We start from the raw sequence: 15,758 nt of genomic DNA on the forward strand, positions 1-15,758 counted from the left end.
TGACTGGATGGGACATTCACAGGAATGGGTTGAACCCAAGTTTACCCCATCCCCCCGGCCACCCAAATCCGCCCCGCCAAATATTATGACTTCAATAGAGAGTATAATGGTGAAGTGTGTAAGACCAGTCTTGTGCCTGAACCCGTCAGTCTCCCCGGGGGCAGGGTTAAGGTAAAATTGCACCCCCCCACCCGCCCCCTCCCTCACCCAACCACCTCACCCCTAGCCATGAAAATAGTTCTGCATGTTATTAAGGCCAGATTAGGGAGGCATGGAATCCATTGGCAGTTTCCAGGACGCTGGAAAATGTACATTTCTGATGCCGTCAGACGTCGAGGCATTTGGTGCTTTATATTTAAGAGCACCATCAATGCTGGGGGTACAACACTGTCCCCTCAACAATATCTTGCACCATATTGAAAATGAGCAAAGAGTAGTATCAGGCAAACCACACAGATGTTGGATGAATATCGCCAAGTCTTTGAGTTGTTACAGTAAATTGTTGTAAAGTGACACATTCAGTACAATTTATCAACAATTTCCTCTCCCGGGCTTTTGTACAGAAGTTTGCACAGTGTCAGCATAATCCAAGGACATAAAAAGCGAAGGTGATCATCCTCTGTTCATGTTCTCTCACCAAGCCAAGATTATCATTTGACTTATACAAGTTATGTGTCATAATTCAATATGACCCAGTACTCTCGTGATGTGCTGTTGGATTTTTCTTTTTTTACTTGGATTTGAATAATGTGAACTGTACAGCAAGTGCTAAGTGCACAAGCAGTAATTGTGTAAACATGCCAGGTTAATCTGGTCAATACAAAGGGGTTAAATCGTTACCCTTACGGGATAACATGCATTCCATTGTTCAGTGAATGCCCCTTTCGCTACCTGCCCTGTAACTTTTGTCATTCTGATTATTGTAGACGCTCTATATTTTTGGAGTGAATCTTTTTCCCCATCAGGAACTACATGGGTGACCAGGTATTTGGCAAAATCCAAGAAAGCAACGTGTTCAGTTTCAGTAACTCCCCAGGTGTTTGGCGGATACTGTTGCCTTCTGGACATCAATTAGAAGAATAATTGGAAAAGAAAACTCGCCCTCAGCATTGTTTCTGTATTAAATTGACTGAAATTGTATTAAGCGCATCTCATAAAAAGAATTGTGATGCCGAAACTGCTTCCTGCTGATGGTCTGGAGTGAAGGCTGTTAAAAAGAAATGCAATTGAAAAGAATTATCAGCGCTGAAGTTTTAAATTCCCAACACTAGAGGGAGCAGTTTGCTTATTGGCCCATGTATTCTATTTCTCCCTATGTGTCAAACAGTGAAAGGTTCACAGTTAACAGTCAATACTTTTATTATTAATAGCTATTGGGTGTTAGCCATGAATCAGTTGGTAACACTCTTGCCTGAGGCTTGAGCACATAATCCAGACTGAGGGCAGTGGGGCTTTGTGCACAACAAGGTCCTGACACGCTGACATTTTGTCCAGGGCAGGGAAGACCGAGGACAGCCTTCCCGACCCAGGCCAATTGAGGCCCTTCAGTGGCCAATTACAGGCCCCTTCCCACCACCACTCCAATTTTATGCGAAACGGAGGGGCCCGTCTCTGTGTGCAGGCACTGTCAGGTGAGACCAGGCGCTTCCTAGCAGGCTCCGGGGTCCCACCTTTGAGCCCAGTCCATGGCTCCGGAAGGCCCCCCACCCAGCGGCAATGGCTGTGCCTCCGGCATGACCCACCCACCCTCAACAACCTCCCCGCCCCCACCCCAATGCAGGGCCTGCCTGACTGACTCCAGTGACCCCCGACCCCACTTACCTGTGTCCCAGGGTCTCCTCCATCTTTGGCACTGCAGGCCTCCTGCAATACTGGCAGTGGCCCACGCTCCTGGTGGTGCAGGTACTGCAGAGCTGCCAGCCCTCCAGTTAGCTGCCATATCTGGAGGCGGGAGCTCATCCCATAAAAGGACGGCGTCCCCGACAGCGGGCAATTACTGGGCGGAGAGCCAAGGTTTTTCTCTGCCTTCCGGCCTGCCGCTGGGACCCCCGTTGCCGGTATATAATCCGCCCTGACACTCCCAATACAGTACTGCGAGAGTGCTGCACTGTCGGAGGTGCTGTCTTTCAAGGCCTCATCTGCCCTCTCAGGTGGTTGTTCCATGGCACTATTTCAAAGAAGAGCAGGGGAGTTATCCCCAGTGTCCTGGCCAATGTTAATCTATCAACCAACATGCACTAAAACAGATTATCTGGCCATTATCGTATTGCTGTTTGTGGGAGCTTCCTGTGTGCAAATTGGCTGCTGCCTTTCCTACATTACAATAGTGACCATACTTCAGAAGTACTTCATTGGCTGTAAAGTGCTTTGGAATGTCTTGGACTTGTGAAAAGCACTATATAAATGTAAGTCTTAAATTGATGATGATTAGATGCTAAATTAATTTAAATTATTGAATTATTTTCATTGTAAGCAATGTTTGGCTATAACCTAACAATGCCTATTTGCAATATTGGCAGCCAAACATGTCACAGATTTCTCTGCCTGATGATTTCAAGCGGACACTAGCCCATCTATTTGAACTGTTACAACAGTAGGCAGAGCACTGGAATATCAGTGCATTCAGCAGTCACCCACCAAGTTTATACACGGTAACATCCAGGTGCGGACAGCAGTTCATCAGAAGCTGAGAAAGATAATCCTGCTTTAAACTGTGGCTGTTTCCCCTTCTGTGAATTTTGAAGTGCATGTTTGCAGAATTACAGTGAAAAGAATCAGCAGATTTGCAACACGGAAGATAATCCACTTGTGCCACTCTGATCTTGTGAAGCTGACAAAAACGTCAAAGGGACATTAGAGCTATTGGAAGAGAATTTAAATTTAATGTTAAAAGACGCGTTGGCAGTGATTTAGGAGAACGTTCGGGTTATTCTTCCGCCCATTTCCCTAATCTCTAATTCATTACATTGGGCCAGATCTTGCTGGAGTTGCCATCTCGTGGTGTGCCCCGTTAATTAAACCTTATCCTGCATCCATCAGCTCAAAAATATTTAACACAAAGGAGGTCAGGATTGGAGCAAAGTGTATCAGCAAAAAATAAGCCAGAATCAGAGCATAGCAACATAAAGGAGGCAGAGAATGGAGCGGAGAAGCCTGTGATCAAGTGATCAGACTGTGAGTCTTGAATCGAACAGGAAGAAAAAAATGCGGGGTGATGTCAAAGGACAAGGAGTCATGTGGAGTGAGTATACTAGTAAGCTTCTAATTTAAATTAAATTAATCAACTATAAAGTAAGGCTTGATCAATTAATTACTATAAGAACTAAAGCCAATTAAATAATTAATCATAGTTACAATCAGTTTTCAAATAATTAATCAAAACTCAGGATAAAGTTACAATGGAATCGAAAGGGGCAGCGACTCTAAAGGGTTCTAAGAGTTAAGAAAAGCTTTTAAGTTAACTCACTACAAAATAAAGTGATGTCAGCGTAAGGGAAGCAACTGATTGGTGAGAACTGGTGAGTCTTCATTTATTTGAGACTAAATTTTATTTCTGTTAAGTCAGTTAATAGTCTAATAAATTGAAGCATGACAGGGCATCTCAGTCTTGTGGAGTGCACATCCTGTTTCACGTGGGAACTCCAGGACTCTTCTCGTGTCCTGGACAGCCATATGTTCAGTAAGTGTCGTTAGCTTCAGCAGGTCGAACTCCAGGTTTCAGAGCTTGAGTAACAGCTGGCATCACTGTGGTGCATCTGCTTGAGAGTTACATTGATAGCGTGTTTCTGGATGTGTTCACAGCTTAAGAGTGTGCAGGCAGAGAGAGAATGGGTAACTTTCAGGCAGTCGAGGAAGACAAGGCAGGTAATGCAGAGTTTCCTGAGTGCATCTCACTGTCCAACTGGTGGTGAGAGTGATGGTTCCTCTGGGGAGTGCAGCCAGAGCCAAGTCCACAGCACCATGGCTGGCTCAGCTGCACAGGGGGTGGGGGGAGCGGGGGAGCAGGATGAAGATTGGGAAAGCAATAGTGTTAGGGGACCAGACAGGCATTTCTGCGCTGCAGACATAAATCTAGGATGGTATGTTGCCTCCCTGGTGCCAGGGTCAAGAATGTCACTGAGCTGCTGCAGAGCACTCTGAGGGGGGCAGGTGAACAGCCAGCAGTCATGGTCCATATCAGCACCAACAACATAGGTAGAAAGAGGGATGAGGTCCTGTAAGCAGAGTTTAGGGAGCTAGGACAGACACTAGCAAGCTGGACCTCAGAGAAAGTAATCTCCAAATTACTCCTGGTACCATGTGCTAGCGAGTATAGAAATAGTAGGATAGAGCAGATGAATGTGTGGCTGAAGAGATGGCGCAAGAGGGAAAGCTTTAGATTACTGGAACTGGTTCTGGGGGAGATGGGATCTGCACTGGCCTGATGGGTTGCATTTGAACAGAGCTGGGACCAATATTCTTGTGGGGTGATTTGTTAATACAATTGGGGAGAGTTTAAAGTAAATTAGCAAGGAGATGGGGACCAGGAGGTAACATAAGTGAGGAAAAGCAAGGTGAATAATGAATTGGGAGAGACAGATATCATTAGAGTAAGAAATAGGTGTTAAGTGGAGTCAGAGTAAGGGAATGCAGTGAGGTCTAAATTAGGTTTACAGCGCATGCATGTTGTTATGACCAAGGCGGGAGGAGTGCGTTGTTTATTCTAGTTCCATTTCTTCACATATATTTAAATTTTTTCCCACTCACCGATACGGTCAATCGGGGCTTGAAAGTTGCAGCTATGAGGAAAGATTGGATCGGCTAGGGTTGTTTTCCTTAGAACAGAGGAGGCTGAGGGGTGACTTAATTGAGGTGTACAAAATTATGAGGGGCCTAGATAGAGTAGACAGGAAGGACCTGTTTCCCCTTGCGGAGAGGTCAATTACCAGGGGGCACAGATTAAAGGATTAGAGGGGACATGAGGAAAAACTGCCCGGATGGGTGGTGGAGGCAGAAACCCTCAACTCTTTTAAAAGGTACATGGACATGCACGTGAAGTGCTGTAACCTGTAAGGCTATGGACCAGGTACTGGAAAGTTGGATTAGATTGGGTGGCTAGTTTTTTCAGCCAGCACAGATACGATGGGCTGAATGGCCTTCTTCTGTGCCATAACTTTTCTCTGATTCTATTTTTATCACAGAATAAAACACCAACCAGGTTTCTTTAATAACAAAATTATCAGTTTATTATAAAATGAGTCTTAACCAGTAATGAAGTAAAGCATAAGCACAAAGATTGAAATATTAAAGTTCCCTTATTACCTTAGCCCCTCACACTCACATACATACACCAGTTAACTGGAAAAATAAAGGGATTTTCATTTTAGAGCTCTATTACAAAAAAAAAACACTTGGGTTAAATACTTGCTAATTCTTGAAGAAGAAAGAAAAGATATGGAAACATGTCCTTTGTTTTGGTTTGGCGTCCCAAATACATATAGATGCCTGTCACTGGGATCTTCCTAGAACAGTTCTTTTCAGGAAATGTTGATGATCAGTTAGGGTAGGCTTCCAGGAAATGCAGCAACAGAGGTTTCAGACACAGGCCTTACAGGAGAAATGCGGCCACAGTTTAGTCTGCTTATACTTGCTTCTCAGCTTCCCGAGAAATGGAAAACTGTCAGGATTCTTTTCAAAGACCTGCAATAGACTGAGTTGGGGTGGTTTGTTCTCTTGGCAAGCTGATTCTTTACTCCTTTTCAAACCACTGTTCATCCCCTTTTGCGTTTTGTAACAATTCAAAGTGAAACCAAAAACATTCCAGAAGTCATCCTCCAGACCTCTATAAATCTTGTCTGTGAACATCTTCCCCAAATCAAAAAAAAAACACTGCTGGGTGAAAACAGGTGCCTTCCAGTAACTGTTTTCAAAGCCAGACCTCGCAATGACCCTGATAAAACCCATCCATGGAGTCTGTTCAGTTCTCCCAAAATAAACCAATGTCCAGTTCTAAAATACATGAATCTTCAAAAATAAAATTGAAAAGATAGAAGGACTTGTAATAATGTGAATGCACTGAGTGATAAATGAAGTGAGTGAGCTGCAGACACAGGCAGCTATATGGGAGTATGATGTGGCAATAACAGAGACCCGGCTCAAAAAAGAGCAGGTCTGGGTACTACATATTCCTGGATACATGGTGTTCAGCAAAGATAGGGAAGGAAAGAGAGGAGAAGGGGTGGTAATATAGATTAAGGATGATATTAGGGAGAGTGGATGTCCTAGAGGAGTCAAGGACAGAATCTATTTGGCTAGAGCTAAGAAACAATGAGATACCATTGCACTACTGGATGTATTCTATTGGCCACCAATTAGTGGGAAAGATACAGAATAGACTGGGATAGTAATCGTGTAGAGGGCAGAGAGGGGGAAGAGTTTCTTGAGTATGTTCAGGAGAATTTTTCACGTCAGTATATTTCCAGTCCAATGAGGAAGGGAGCATTGCTAGATCTGATGTTATGAATGCTGGCCTTTGTAACATGATTATGTTTTAACAACTGTGATTTTTACAAGTTTACGACAGAATCAGAGAAGTCCAGTGACCTGACATGAACTCTGCTTAAGGATGGGACAGAAATCTTGGTTATCAGGATAACAGAGAACACAGATCAAAGACTTTATCGAAAAGCAGAGACTTCATGGGTATGACACCTGAAGAACAATGGGGTTTCCCCCTCCCAGAATTTCAGATCGTAAATAAGGGATCAGTGATTCTGAGAATGCAAATGTGCATGGCAGCTGTTAACACCCGGAAATAATAAAATGCCTGGGTGGCTCTGCTGAAGCCAGACTTGTGGACTGAATATTAGACAAGGACAATAGGGTACTGACTTTTGGTTCCAGATACATTTAACATGTTTTCTGAAGGGAGACAGGCTGTAAGAAAGGTGACCAGTGGTTGCAGCCTCAGAGCAGGCTGTAAGGAAGACAATCAGTGGGGCAGCCTCAAGGGAGAAAGCGAGAGAGGGAATGAATACCTACTCTCAGAGGATAAACAGTGAAAGGCTGTGAAAATGGGAACCTGTTCTGAGAGTTGAAATTTGCAGAGACGTAAAAGACCAACAGGATCACCTTATTCACGGGCATCCAGGTTGAAAGTGCTCGGAGAAGTGAGCAAAGAGGACATTAACTTTGGGAAAGGTCTGGGAGATACAACCCATTGCAACTGGGAGGAGTTTGGGACTTTTAACAGCAAAGATTTCGCCATCAAGGAGGACTGTGTAATATCTTAGTGTCGTCTGAAGTTTTCATGTTTTTTAATAAATAACTTTTTTGTAATTTGAGGTATGAGCTACTTACAAAGTACTATTTACTTAATGGGCATTTCTTTTACTTCAGTTGTTATAATAAAAATCTAAAAACGATATATCTTATCGAGTAAGTCTTTAAATTGGTCAGTGGGCGGGAGTTCATAGCTCATATATTTTAATGTTAATGGTCTCACTGAGGTCATAACGAATTGGGGTTTCAGGTCCAGGCTGCGAATTCAGAGGCTGTACAACGGGTTCACTGGAATTTTCCAGGGTTTTAAATAAACAAGATTTCACATGTACTTTGGCTGGGTTCCGTGGGAAATCATTATGAGTACCATTAGTGTAGAAGAGTTTAAGAGAAAAGATTTGACTCTCAGTATATTGTAGACGTTGAGAAAGATCGATTTGATTATGATAGCAGCACACATGGGGATTAGATAATCCAGGGATTGGTTCCTTGCTTGAAACTGGTAAAAGAAGAGAATGTTTCGGCTAGTGTTCATGTGGAACTAGCCAAAATCGAGTTAGAGATGCTGAGCTTGGAAAGAGAAAAGGAAGGAGAGGAGGAAGAAAGAGAGAGACAGGACAGGGAAAGAGAAGGAAACAGACAATTACAATTTGACATGAGAAAACCTGAATTCAAGAGAAAGGGAACAGAAAGAAAAAGAAAACAAGAAATGCAAAAATTGACTTTAGACTGCAAAGTGGGAATGGAAAAGCTTAGATTACATGAACAGAGAGTGGCAGGAAGGTTTGAGAATTAATCCGATTTAACTCCTGGTTTTGATTTGCAAGGAATATTCACTTAGAGCCTAAATTCAGTGAGGAAGGAGTTGAAATGTATTTTGTGTCCTTTGAAAAAATTGCTATGAAGTTGCAATCGTCAAAAGGAAGTTGGACAATATTATTGCGAGGTGTGTTCATGGGAAAAATGTGAGAGGTATATTCAACACTTCCGGAGGAACAGAAAAGTGATTATGAAGTGGTTAAAACTGCAGTTATCAATGCTTATGAATTGGTACCAGAGACTTACAGGCAAAAATTAAGGAATTTAAAGAAGAAACAGAGCTAGATATTTATGGAATTTGTTAGAGAGAAGGCAATGATATTTGATCGTTGTTATAGGTCCATGAAGATTGTACAAGATTTTGAAAGCCTTAGGAAAGTACTCATAATGGAGGAATTTAAAAATCGTATCCCTTCAGGAATAAAGATCCACTTGGAAGAACATAAAGTTAGTAAAATAAGGAATGCTGCAGAAATGGTAGATGATTATGAATTGACCCATAAAACAGTAGTTCCAGGCCTCCGTTTGGAAACTTTCAAAGAAGTTGGAAAGATAAGATGGTGGAGAATGAGAAGAGATTCAGTTTTCGCGAGAGGAAAGGTAAAGCAGAGGATACAGGCAGCCATCAGAGTGGTAAAAAAGATAGTCAGGAGACTAAGGTTGAATCAAAAGGACCAACATGCTATTTTTGTAATACAAGAGGGCATATAAAGTCAGAATGCTGGAAGTTGAAAGGCAAACCAGTAGCTATGGTAGGTTTACTGAAAGCCTGTCCTGAAAAGGATGCCCCCCCCCCCCAAAAAAAAAGATACAAGCCAGTGGCTTTGGCAATGTTGGATAGAGAGCAGAAATGTGCTCCCCTGTGTGCTAATGAATTAAGTCAGGTCTCTGTAGGTTATAGAAGTTTTGTGTTCAGGGGTATGGTGTCCCCATATTTGTCAGATAAGGTAGGCTAGCTGATTGTGCTGCTTAGAGATACAGGGGCAACTCACTCATTAATGGTAGCAAAGGATGTAGATTTTCCCCCAAGTAATGCTATGAATGTGAAAGTCGTAGTGCAGGCATTGAGGGGTTTATTTATCAGTTCCATTGCATAAGGTTAATTTGCAATGTGACGTTGTCACTGGTCCAGTAACAGTGGGAATAATTCTTGATTTGGAACAAAGGAGGCTGAGGGTAGATTTGATTGAGATTAACAAAATTGTGAGGAATCTGAATAGAGTGGATGGGCAGGGCCTATTTACCTTAGCAGTGAGGTCAGTGACTGGGGGGCATAGATTTAAAGTGATTGGTAGAAGGATTAGAGGGGAGATGAGGAAAAGGTTTTTCACCCAGAGGGTGTTGGGGATCTGGAACTCACTGCCTGAAAGGGAATTGCATAGCCGGGATAAGATATTGGCTTCTCCAGTAGTTTCAGAAAAGCCAGTTGAGGTTGCTGAAACTGAGGTTTTTGCAGGAGGAATTTCCTGGAATAGTCCCAGATTGTGTGGTAACAAGATCCCAGGCTCATAAGATTAAACAAGATGAGAAGGATTCAGTTGTTGTGGAGGACAATTTGGGTGTTTGGTTGGCTGAAACTTTTTTCAAAGAATTGGATGGGGATGTAGGTGGAAAAGGCTTCAAGGCCAGTAATGTTTAGCAGATTTTCTTTTATTGAGGCACAACTTAAGAAGTTTGTCTCAAACGGCGTGTTCTGAGGCAGAAGCTAGAAAGGTCTCTGAGTGTTGTATTGAGAGTGATATTCTAATGGGAAAGTGGAGACCTCCCCTGAAGCCCGCTGATGCGGATTGGGCTATGGTTCCCCGGGGTACCGTTGTGAAATTTTGAGAATTGCCCATGAGATCCCAGTGGCAGGCATGTGGATATTTGAAAGACTCAGGCCAGGACAAGGCAGCATTTTTATTGGCCAGGCTTGCAAAAAGATGTGGTTGAATTTTGCAGAACTTGCCATACATATCAGCTACTCAGGAAGGCATAGCCTTTGATTAAACCAGCCCCATTGATACCAATATCTGCTTTGGACAAACTGTTTAGTAGGGTTCTTGTGGATTGTATTGGACCCTTACCTGCAACTAAGTAAGGTCACAAGTTTCTAGTAATTGTCCATGAGGTTTCCAGAGGCAATACTTTTGGAAAACGGTCAGGTGTTAATACAGTTTTTCACTAGATGCGGATTGCCAAAAGAAATTCAGTCGGACTGGGATCAGATTTCATGTCAGGCATATTTCAAGATGTCATGAGTAATTTGGCAGTGAAACAGTTCAAGTCATCCGCTAACCACCCGCAGTCAGAGAGTGCTTTCGAAAGGTATCAGTAAACCTTAAGAAGGTCACTGAGCAGAAATGTTAACTCTGCTTCTCTCCCCACAGATGCTGCCAGACTTGCTGAGTATTTCCAGCATTTCTTGTTTTTATTATGACAAAGACTTATTGTTTTGAGTATCATCATGATTGGGACAAGGGAATATCAATTTTATTATTTGCCACCAGGGACTCACCAAATTAGTCCACTGGTTTCTGTCTGTTTGAATTGGTCTGTGGGCGTGAGGTTAGGGGTTTCCTTAAACTCATTAAGGTGAGATTTTTAGCACAGGAAGAGGAAACTACCCTCTGAGATTATGTGTCAGGGTTTTGAGAGACTCACAAAAACTTGAGAGATGGGCAGAAAACATCTCAAGATTTCTCAGCAAGTGATGAAACCCCAAGTGGGTGGAACAGCTAAGGCAAGCAGTTTGGACTCTGGAGACAAGGTGTTGATGTTGTTGCCTTTGCCTGGGGAACCATTGAAAATTAGGTTCAGTGGACTTTATTTCATTGAGGGGAAACTTAGTGAAGTAAGCTATCTGTTTAGTACCCTTGACAGATGGAAAAGTCAAAGGGTGTGTCACGTGAATATGTTGAAAAGATACTTTTACTGTGAACCTTGTTAGCCAGTAAATGTATGTCAGATGATAAAAGAGGAGGTTAAAGATACTGTTACAATAATGAACTGGATGAAGGGACAGAGACTGGGAACTCTCAGATTGAACCCTTGTGGTGAAACTGGCAAATTCAGGAGTGTTAGAAAGTTTAGAAACAGCTCTACACTATTTTTCTGAACAGCATAAAAGGGATATAACTGAGCTGTTAAAATAGTTTAAAGCTATATGTGCGGATAAGCCAGGTCAAACTCCTCTGGCTATTCATGGGGTTGATGTAGGAACAGCTTCGCCCATTAAACAGAACCCTGATTGGCTCAAACCTGATAAATTGGCTCAGGTCAGAGAAGAGGTTCAATATTTATGCGAAAGAACGATATAAATGAACCTAGTCAAAGTAGCTGGAGCTCTCCCTTGGTGCTATGACCAAAACCAGATGGTACCAAAAGATTTTGTATTGATGATCAGAAAGTCAATGCAGTAACTAGAACAGACTCCTTTCCAATCCCGTGATTTGAGGATTGTATTGACAGAGTGGGGAATTCAGTCTTTATTCGCAAAATTGATCTGCTGAAAGGATATTAGCAAGTCCCCTTGACCGGCCAAACTAAAGAAATTTAGTGCAGTGGTGATGTTGGGAATGGCATCAAACAGGAAATTAGAGACATATGTGAGAAAGGAACATCTGTAATTATGGGTGATTTTAATCTGCATATAGATTGGGCAAATTAAATAAGTCACAATACCGTCGAGGAAGAATTCTTAGAGTGTATACGGGATGGTTTTCTAGACCAATACGTTGAGGAACCAACTTGAGAATAGGTCACTCTAGACTGGGTATTGTGTAATGAGAGAGGAATAATTGACAATCTAGTTGTGCCAGACCACTTGGGGATGAGCGACCATAATATGATAGAATTCTTCATCAAGATGGAGAGTGACATAGTTGATTCTGAGACTAGGGTCCTGAATCTTAATAAAAGAAACTCCAAAAGTATGAGGCACGAGTTGGCAATGATGGATTGGGAAACGTTATTCAAAGGGATGACGGTGGATAGACAATGCCAAACATTAAAAGAGTGCATGGATGAACTGCAACAATTGTTTATTCCTGTCTGGCATAAAAGTAAAATGGGAAAGGTAGCCAAACCATGGCTTACAAGGGAAATTGGAGATAGCATTAGATCCATGGAAGAGGCATACAAATTTGCCAGAAAAAACAACAGACCTGAGGATTGGGAGCAGTTTAGAATTCAGCAAAGGAGGACCAGGGGATTGATTAAGAAGGGGAAAATAGAGTACGAGAGTAAGCTTGCGGGGAACATAAAAACCGACTGTAAAGGTTTCTATAGGTATGTGAAGAGAAAAAGATTGGTGAAGACAAATGTAGGTCCCTTACAGTCAGAAACAGGGGGTTTTATTATGGGGAACAAAGAAATGGCTGACCAACTAAATGCATACTTTGGTTCTGTCTTCGCAAAATATCATACCAGAAATGTTGGGGAATACAGGGTTTAGTGAGAGGGAGGAACTGAAGGAAATCAGTATTAGTAGAGAAGTGGTGTTGGGGAAATTGATGGGATTGAAGACTGATAAATCCCCAGGGTCTGATAATCTACATCGCAGAGTACTTAAGGAAGTGGCCCTAGATATAGTGAAGGCATTGGTGGTCATCTTTCAAGATTCTATAGACTCTGGAATAGTTCCTACAGATTGGAGGGTAGCTAATGTAACCGCACTATTTAAAAAGGGAGTTAGAGAGAAAGCAGGGAATTATAGACCAGTCAGCATGACGTCGGTAGTGGGGAAAATTCTAGAGTCCATTATCAAAGATTTTATAGCAGAGCACTTAGAGAACAGTGGTAGAATCGGGTAGAGTCAGCATGGATTTACGAAAGGGAAATCATGCTTGACAAATGTACTAGAATTCTTTGACGATGTAATTAGTAGAGTTGATGAGGGGGAGCCAGTGGATGTGGTTTATTTGGACTTTCAGAAGGCTTTCGACAAAGTCCCACATAAGAGATTAGCGTGTAAAATTAAAGCGCATGGGATTGGGGGTAGTGTATTGCGATGGATAGAAAATTGGTTGGCAGACAGGAAACAAAGAGTAGGGATAAATGGGTCTTTTTCCAAATGGCAGGCAGTGACTAGTGGGGTACCGCAAGGATCGATGCTAGGATCCCAGCTATTCACAATATATATTAATGATTTAGATGAGGGAACTAAATGTAATATCTCCAAATTTGCAGATGCAACAAAACTGGGTGGGAGGGTGAGTTGTGAGGAGGATGCAGAGAGGCTTCAGAGTGATTTGGACACATTGAGTGAGTGGGCAAATACATGGCAGATGCAGTATAATGTGGATAAATGTGAGGTTATCCACTTTGGTAGCAAAAATAGGAAGGCAGATTATTATCTGAACGGCTATAAACTGAGAGAGGGGAATATACGAGACCTGGGTGTTGTCGTACACCAGTCGCTGAAGGTAAGCATGCAGGTGCAACAGGCGGTAAAAAAGGCAAATGGTATGTTGGCCTTCATAGTGAGAAGATTCGAGTACAGGAGCAGGGATGTCCTGCTGCAATTATACAAGGCCTTGATGAGGCCACACCTGGAATATTGTGTGCAGTTTTGGTCTCCTTATCTGAGGAAGGATGTTCTTGCTATAGAGGGAGTGCAGTGAAGGTTTACCAGACTGATTCCTGGGATGGCGGGACTGACGTATGAGGAGAGATTGATTCGGTTAGGATTATATTTGCTGGAGTTCAGAAGAGTGAGGGGGGATCTCATAGAAACCTATAAAATTCTAACAGGACTTGACAGGGGAGATGCAGGAAGGATGTTCCCGATGGTGGGGGATTCCAGAACCAGGGGTCATAGTCTCAGGATACGGTGTAAACCTTTCAGGACTGAGATGAGGAGAAATTTCTTCACCCAGAGAGTGGTGAGCCTGTGGAATTAGCCACCACAGAAAGCAGTTGAGGCCAAAACATTGTATGTTTTCAAGAAGGGGTTAGATATAGTTGTTGGGGCGAAAAGGATCAAAGGATATGGGGGAAAGCGGGAACAGGTCACAGAGTTGGATCATCAGCCATGATCATAATGAATGGTGGAGCAGGCTCGAAGGGCCATATGGCCTACTCCTGCTCTTATTTTCTATGTTTACCAGAAGAAATGCTCCACTAGGCTTTAGGAGGCTTTCGGTTTTGTACTTGCCCTTCAGCATATGGAAGTATACATCAATAAATGGCCAAGAGGAATCAATCGTTTACACCAATCATAATCCATTCAGGTTTTTAGAAAAGTTCAAAATCAAGAACGCTACATTATTTCAGTGAAGTTTAATGTTACAACCATTTACCCTACATGTTGCAGGAAAGAGCAATGTAATCACCCAGAAAGGATGTAATAGAGGAAAACAACTCCAAAATATAAAATATTGTGTCACCTGGGTAAAGTGTAAAATGTTAATAATGGAAATATTTACAGTGTTATCTGTGATTATGTTGTAAGAAAAATCATTGCTCTAGCAGTAAATTTTCTGTTTTTGGGGGACGTGTTATGAACACTGGACTTTGTAATATGATTATATTTTTTTCAAAATGTGATTTTGGAAAGTTTAGGATGGAGTCAGAGAAGTCAGGTGACCTCACATCAACTCTGCTTAAGGATAAGACAGAAATCTTAGTTACCAGGACAACAGAGAACAAAGATCAAATGCTTTTTTGGAAAAGTAGAGACTGCAGGAGTATAACACTCAAATAGCTACCTTGTTAGTGATAAGGTTAGTGCTACTAAGGTTTGGTTTTAATTAGTTTATTATTATTAATTTATTAATAATTACTAATTGGAATAGTGGTGTTTGGACTCAGTGAGGCTGTGAGTTGTGTGTGAGAGATTTCACTGCCTCGGGGAAGCAGGGCACAGGGAAGCAGCTGATTGGTTCAGGTGGGTTTTTCTACTTTTTCTATTATTTATACGACTGCAGTCCATTAGCTTCAAAAGTAAAGGTAAGGACTTTAGATTTTAGTGGGTAGTGTTCAGAGAACAAGACCCCTAGCGTAATTAGTATTTTTTAATTAAAGGGTGTAAGGCAGGAGAGCTCGCACCCGTGATATGCTCCTCCTGCGCTCTGTGGGAAATCAGGGATGCTTCCAGGGTCCCTGATGACAATGTGTACAGGAAGTGTATCCATCTGCAGCTACTGGTTACCCGCATTATGGAGCTGGAGCTGCGAGTGGATTCACTGTGGAACATCCGCGATGCTGAGAAAATCGTGGATAGCACGTTTAGCGAGGTGGTCACACCGCAGGCAAATGCTGCAGAGGCAGAAAGGGAATGGGTGACCACCAGGCTGAATAGAGGTAGTGCAGGAGTCCCCTGCGGCCATTCCCCTCTCTAACAGATATACCGCTTTGGATATTGTTGGGGGAGATGGCTAAGGGAAAAGCAGCAAGAGCCAGGTTCATGGCACCATGGGTGGCTCTGCTGCACAGGAGGGGAGGAAGAAGAGTGGCAGGGCTATAGTGATAGGGGTTTCAATCATAAGGGGAACAGACAGGCATTTCTGGGGCTGCAAAAGAGACTCCAGGATGGTATGTTGCCTCCTTGGTGCTAGGGTGAAGGATGTCTCTGAGCGTCTGCACCACATTCTGAGGGGGAAGGGCGAGCAGCCAGTTGTCGTGGTACATATCAGTACCAACGACATAGGTAAAAAAAGGGATGAGGTCCTACGAGCTGAATATAGGGAGTTAGGACG

Source organism: Heterodontus francisci, chromosome 14, assembly GCF_036365525.1.
Source record: "Heterodontus francisci isolate sHetFra1 chromosome 14, sHetFra1.hap1, whole genome shotgun sequence".
Taxonomy (NCBI): Eukaryota; Metazoa; Chordata; class Chondrichthyes; order Heterodontiformes; family Heterodontidae; genus Heterodontus; species Heterodontus francisci.